Raw genomic sequence first — 7,402 nt, forward strand, 5'->3', positions numbered from 1 at the left:
GGTATAACAGTGGATTAATGGCTTACACCCAAAATTACATTTTATTGCATCCTATAATTTCTATGCTGGCTGTCTAACAGGTGTCAGGCAAATTTAGAGATACTGAAAGTTAATTAATATTTTAATATAGTTAAATACGCTGTTTGTAAAAGTACAGACACTTGTTTAAAGTTTAAATCGGAATTTCCAATATCAGAAAAATATTACTGTTACTCTTGCCCCTTTACAGACACAGACATCCTGTCTATCTCTACTGACATTTGCACACACACACACACACATATATATATATATATATATATATATATATATATATATATATATATATATATATATATATATATATATATATATATATATATATATATATATATATATATAGATATATATATATATATATATATATATATATATATATATATATATATATATATATATAATAAACACTTTAACCTATTGTGTTGTTTAAGTTGACTAGCCTATAGGTTCTCTGCAGATGTGAAATACACTTGTCTTCGATCTCCATTTTAAGAGGCTGTTTTCTTTCTTTCTTTTTTTAAAAAGTCTTTTTTTTCTCCCTTGTATTGGTTAAAAAAAAGAAAAGTCCTGTGATGTCTGACAGCCTACTCTCACCATTGTTAGATGAACAGCCACTAGAAAAGGAAGAGAGAAAGAAGAGGGAGGAGAAAAGGCCCGTCTGTTATTTTCTGTCTTGAGACTTGCTGCATAGGCTATTCAGGCAAGTTGATGAACTCCTCCAAAAAGTTTATTAAGGGGGTGAAAACAATAAGAACCAAAGCCTTTGGGTGCCTGGGCAGACAGTTTATAAACTAGCTGCTATTGTGCCTCAAAGGCAGATGCATGAATACTTTTGAATAGAGGCCTTCAAACTGACACGATCAGGCTGGACAGCAGCAGTTTTAAAGGGAGACAGGGTGCTTCTGCTGCAGCTCAGATCTCTGCCTTCTTCTTCTTTTTCTTTTCTTTTCTTTTTTTTTGCATTAATGTACATCTGCAAAGAAGGGGAAGGAGGAGGAGCTGGGCACTGTCTGTCATAGCCAATGGTTTTCTATTGGGCTTTGTGTTATAGGTGTTTAAAAAGAAAGAAAGAAAGAAAGCTTAAAGAAAACAAATAAGATGTATATGCATATATGAAAATACTGATTCACATATTCTTAGATTCCCAGAATGCAATCACAACAGGAGCAGCAGTATATAGCAAAGCATATCATGTGTAATTATTTTCAAACATATTAAATATGTTTTTTCTTTTACTACTAATGCTGTATTTTTAGTGCAGAAACGCACAAAGATACAACGAGACAACTGAGACAATTTCAATCAAAAAGCTCTCAAATTCTTGATCAACAGCACAAAAAAAGAGAAGAAGACACAAAACGCAAAGCAGAAATCTGTTCAGTGCCTTAGCAGGCTGACATGGATTCACTGTTGATATTTTATTTTTTTTGAATGGGGCACAGTGGTTACGCGCACTCAAGAAGATACATTATTCCCCTCCTTTTCAGTAAACAATAGACTGTCACTCTTTATCCTTCTTCCCTCCTCTGTCCCTCCCTCTTCAGCTTTCTCTTTTAGCCCTCTCAGTCTCTGGCTCTGTGCCTCACAACATCAGAGGGAGTCCAGTGATTTGTGACCCCAGCAACCCACACTTAATCTTGCTAAAGAGGGGGAGCATCCAGTTTACAGCTTGGCGGGCCCCAAATAGACCAAGCCTGCTCTGGCAGGTGTCAACATTAGCAAACAATTGGTCCCCAGTCCCATGCCCCATACCCCAGTGCAACACAGAACCTAAACTATTTGGGGCTCTCTGAAAGAAGCCACATAATAGGGACTGTGGAGGGGAGGAGAGGAGGGGGAGGACAAGGGAGAGATTACACTCTCAGACAGCTATTAGCAGGGATGAGGCTTTCTAAACAAACAAAAAAGAAGAAGATCAATACTGTGTTAGTTTACAAGTGGAGTCATCTTTGTGGCTTTGGCGTATTTATTTTCTGCTCCATTGTTTTTCTCGACTTCTCAAACGTCGTAGGGCCGTATTGGCAATCCAATTAAGTTTGGCAGGGGGTCCCTTGGAGGCCTATTTCTTCTTGCAGGCGGTTGTGTGTTTGCAGTGGGCAGTTCATTCACAGATTTGGTGTTGTAATGAATCCTGAATGGTGAGTATTACCTTCCATAGTGGACAATGACTGGGCTGTCCAGAGGGAAAACAACACTCAGGGATGACAGAGCTCTGTTTAGCCCTGTGGGATTGCAGTCCCTCTACTTCATTAGACAGAAGTGTCTTTGCGAAGAGAGCAGAGGAAATGGGAAGGGAATGAGTTGACATGTGGATTGCTGCTAGTGTTGAGTGGGTATGTGTCCTGACAAGAGGGCCAATGTTTTTTTAAAGGCTATTTATTTATCTCTCAGCGCTGATTCGTAGCCATGCCACAAGGAGAGACAAGTGTTCTCAGCAGGGGAGATTAGTTTCAAAGGTTTTAATGGGAAAACCTATGGTATTTGTTATTGGACAGAAATCTCATTTAATTGCTTTGAGATGTCCTGTTGGTGTCTTTCCACCTGGCCTCCAGAAAAAAGAAAGAAAAAGAAAAACTGGTTGGTGCAGTTGTTCTCCACACATCACTGGAGAAACTGGTGTTGTTTTGCTGCCATAACCAAGTGTAATCAACTAACCCCAAGACCGCTGCACACAACAGAACCAGTGGCAATTTTGACATGCAGTGAAGTAATTGTGAGCATTCATGGCATCTGGACATCACACAATATAGAGAGAAAAAGCCACAAACATCGCACACATAGACCGATGTGACTACATTTCTCCTGCGGGTAAAAAGTGTTTTTGTTTTGTCTCGGTGAGGTGACTGCCGAAGGGGACAGGCAGTTTATTGTCATTTCAGCTCTAGGCACGATATAATTAACCATGTAATTCCATAAATTGTAGTCAGCTTGCTTAATAAGTTATCTACCAGACAACATAAATGTTGTCACTGGCCCACAGATAATGTCACAAAATGACAAAGGCCTTTGAATTCGTGGAAGTTTCATCGGTAATTGTGGATGATATTTATGCAGGAAAATCAGGCTACAGATGGAATTCTTCGCTCAGAGTTGCCTTTTAGCCATTTTAAAAACAAAACTGAAAATTGAAAACTTTTATTCATAGGTCAGATTGTCTAAAAACTGTCCCTTTTTGTGTTGCTTTTCAAGCCTGTGAAAGCCACTTTGTGTTTTACAGGTATTAGACACACTCTACAATTATAGTGACATTTCACATTTATTTTGCTTAATTTCATGTTTTAGAAATATTATTTATAATAAGTGAATATAATTTAAAAAGCTAAGGAAAAAAATTGTGTTTTTTGCCGCATTTGAATTTTATGTTAAGCCCACTTTTCTCTGAGGAATCTAGAACAAAAAACTCTATTGTCTGCTTGAATTTTCTGCCTGTCTGAAGTAGAAATTTTAAGATGAACAGTGTAATAATAAGCAGGACCTTTGGCAGAAATAGATCTTTGTCTTGGTGATTAAGCCATTGTCATTGTGCTAAACAATGAAGGATCGCAAACATGAGTGTTCAGTACATCAGGACATCTCAGGCTTTATTATATCCATGTTAAATTGTGTACTGGATGAGCAGGTCAGAGCCACATAATTTACTGAAAGAAATGTAGTTTCCTCCAATTCACCTTGCCAGCTAAGGTTGTCAAACTCTGACAGCTGGCGCGGATCGGGACAGTGTTTCGCATTATGACCATCCACTGGTTACCATGGAGCTGCATTAGAAAAGACAAAAAGCATTTCTGGCTAATTTTATTACAATGCAGGAATAGCCCACATAATGTGCAACAGTAATTATGTTTAGCACAGCGCACCCTCGCTCTCCCTCAGTGATGAATGAGAAGCATTGACCATGGTCTGCTAGTTTAAAAATCGCCATTAGCCTATGCTACTTAGGGCCAGAACATTTCACATTTTATGCTCTTGATGTGCTTCGCCACTGAAATATTCATTTGTTTTAATTGTGCATGTTTTTTTTTTTTTCATAACCACAAAGACAATAAACATGTTCCCTAAGTGTTGCAAATCAGAAATGTGTTTTTTCCCTACCAAGTTAAACTGTGAAAGCAGTTGTCCAAACAGTGGGGTGGAGCTCCTGTCCTAGCCATCAAAATAACAACTTCAAATGTTGTCCCCTATTTTCAACTAATGGGCTTATTTCTGCATCGTCAGTCATTCTCTCCTTGGGGAATATGTAGTCTCAGTATAAAAAGCTTTTCTACTGTGCACATTACAACCCTTCAATATGGCGGGCTCTCAGAAATTAATGCCAAGCACTGTAATGCCTTACTGTGGCCAGAAAATAAGCGCTCTACAGGAAATATTCATTAAATTGTTGTATATAAAGGAGCTCTTTGGTAACAGTTTGTTTATGTACAATCCACTAAATGTTAGTGGACTATAAATTATTTTTAGTTTTCATTATAACAGCAAATCATACAGGAATAAAATAAATCAGCATCCAAACAGACATCGTGAAGTGAAAAACATCTGGAAGTGAAGTGTAGTTATTTCTGTGACGATAGAAACCTTTATCTTCTTGCTTGTTGAAATATTTTGAGCTTTTGGCTCTGAGTTTTTGTCAAAGTTTCCACCCTCCTCTCTTTCATCAACTCTTCTTTCCTTCCTAGTGTCCTCTGTACCACACAAACTTTTCCGCAATATTTGCTGCCCATCCTTGTCCAGAAATTAGGAAACTTCCCTTGGGCACATAAAAATGTCCGCTGTGCATTCCTATACTGTGCCCAGTAATCTCTCTTTGGCTTTGTTGAGGAAAATGATTTGTTCCTCCAGGAGACCTCGGCTCAAAGCCTGAGACGCAACTGTTTGATTTCCTGCGTAGGTTTTTAGAGCTTTTTGCTGGGGGACTGGGGCTCTGGCTCTAGTGCCATTTGGCCGAGACCCCCGCGGGCTCCTTTTTTTACTTTCTTGTGCTCCCTGTTAATTTCATTACGTTTGCTGTGACCTCAATTAGTAAAGACTTGAGTTCAGGCAGTGACATTCTGCACGACAGAAGAGAGAACCTGGTGCAAAGCTCAGGCTTATGGGGAAGGGAAAGGTGGCAAGAGCCTAGGTTCACATTTTGCATCCTCTGTCTTTAGGGCTCCACGTGGTGCTGTTAGAGCATCTATTATCTGACTTTGTTCCTAAAAATTGACATATTAGAAAAGGGCATGATAATTTAGAAAATAAATGTATTTCAGTGTGTGAATAAGGAAAATTTACATATTTGCAGTGTTTGAGGCACCTTTTTCCTAATAACTACATCAAAAGGAGGGTTACAAAAGAAGAATTTATGTGCTAAAACTTAAATAGTATTCTCAGGACAGATGGTATTTTCCTGTTTTAGAACTAGAATGTCTTAAAGTCATAAGCAAACATTTATATTACAGCTAATATCCAAGTTTTAGTCAGCAGTATATTAAAGAAAAAGAATCCCACCCTTCAAGCCCTTCACGCTTTCACACTCAGGCAGCGCAGAGGCATGGGGAGTCAATATGTCAGCGTTTATGGATGCCCTGCGGAGCTGCACAAGGCTGTCAGGCCCCTATTCATGCTCTAATGGCCCCCTGAGGAGCTCGTCTCTTCGGGCTGAAAAGGCCGGGAGGCCCAGTGGACGCCCTGTTGTTGAAGGTGAGCATGCGCGCTCATGGACGCGCTGCGCCTTCATCCATATGACAAGAGCCATAAAAGAGCATCGCTCTCGCTGCTTCTCCCTCTCTGTCTCCTCTGCTTTCTCTTCCCCCCCCCCCCCGCCTTTCTGCCCACCTCTAAAAGAGAGAAGGGGGCTAATTGTTTGTTGTGGGAGCCAAAGATTATAGAGACTCCATCTTTCTTCCTCCTTTGCCTTTTTCTCCTCTTTTTTTTTTTCAAGCTCTGTCTAAAGAGTGCGATTCTGTCAGTGAGACAAGAGAAGAAAGTATTGGAATTTTCCTGAGGAATGTCGATGTAGGAGAGCCTAAAACTCCTGACAGTCACAGGAGGAGATATTGTGTTGGGTAGCAAAAACAGGGCAGTCTTCTCTTGTTTTATTAGGTAATTAAAGTTTTTATAAAGTTATAGAATATTTGTAAATTCTGCACAACATGTACATAAATCTTAGATCTCTGTTTCATTTCTCAATTTGCTATCTCACCAGTTGAAAATAGATTTTGGGGCAAGTGCCAATGGCCCTCAGCCACCTGCTGGAAACTAGTAATTGGTACAATAGGCATGAGACTAAACGGAAACCACTGACATGTGTCCATAAAGGTGAGCTGAGAATGATTTTATTTTAGATAGACGGTGGATTTTTAATGTCCTTATGTATAGTTACACATCTCATCCAGATTCAATTTCAGCTAAATGTCATATTACTGCCCAGAGATGGTCCTTGCCAGCAGGGAGGAAACTGATAATGCATTTTGGCCTGTTACCAGGTTTTGCCACATATACAACCTTTTGCCAAATTATTTAATGTGTCGACCCAAGTATTTGATTCCCTTATAAATGAGTAAACTTCAGCCATTTTGAGGTTCAGCATTGCTTTCGGAGTTTTGAATTTGTTTTTCACTTGCAAGGAGATAACTACAGGAAAAGATTATTCATAGAGTATGCGTCTATAAACCATTCTGGTTATCGCTGTCGTCTATCTTGTATTCACATAAGGTTCCTATCTCAGATACATCCTTTGGTAAATGCCTTAAATCACATGCCTCCTTTAACTTGGCAACCCCTTTAGGATGAACAGGCAAGTGCATTAAGCAGAGATGCCGCACCATTCTCCAAAAAATGCAAATTGGGAAGTTGTTAGTTATTTGATGTTGCTGCACGATCCACCCCCCGCCCCCGAAACATCCCTCCACTCCAGTGTTGGTGGTTGAATCGCATGCAGTCCTGGGGACAGGCAGGGCTGTTTATATGCAGGCCTGGAGCAGCAAAGACAGCACAGAGACAGATGCATGTCAGAGATAGCAGATCCCATCTCAGGCAGATGCCTCTTATCACAGGCCTGTTTGCATAATTAGGCCTTTTGATATTCACCCCCTCTGACTGACAAAAAGTATAATTGCAGTATCAAGTACGACAAAAGGTAGGCACAAAATAAACAAGTCAACATAAATAGGGAGAAAAGATGTGGTGTTATTTTTGTCCTGTGGGAAAAAAAGAGGGAGGAAAAAACACCATTTTTAACTAAATCTGCTGTCATTCACAGTCAACTGGTGTGACTCGGTGCTCACAGGCTGGTCCTGTGAATGCCTGCAAAACAGAGAGCGTGAGGCCTGATTGTAATTATGCTGGAACTAATATGCTTTTCAAAATGAGCCATTATGAGCTAATGCTG

Source organism: Archocentrus centrarchus, chromosome 5, assembly GCF_007364275.1.
Source record: "Archocentrus centrarchus isolate MPI-CPG fArcCen1 chromosome 5, fArcCen1, whole genome shotgun sequence".
Lineage (NCBI taxonomy): Eukaryota > Metazoa > Chordata > Actinopteri > Cichliformes > Cichlidae > Archocentrus > Archocentrus centrarchus.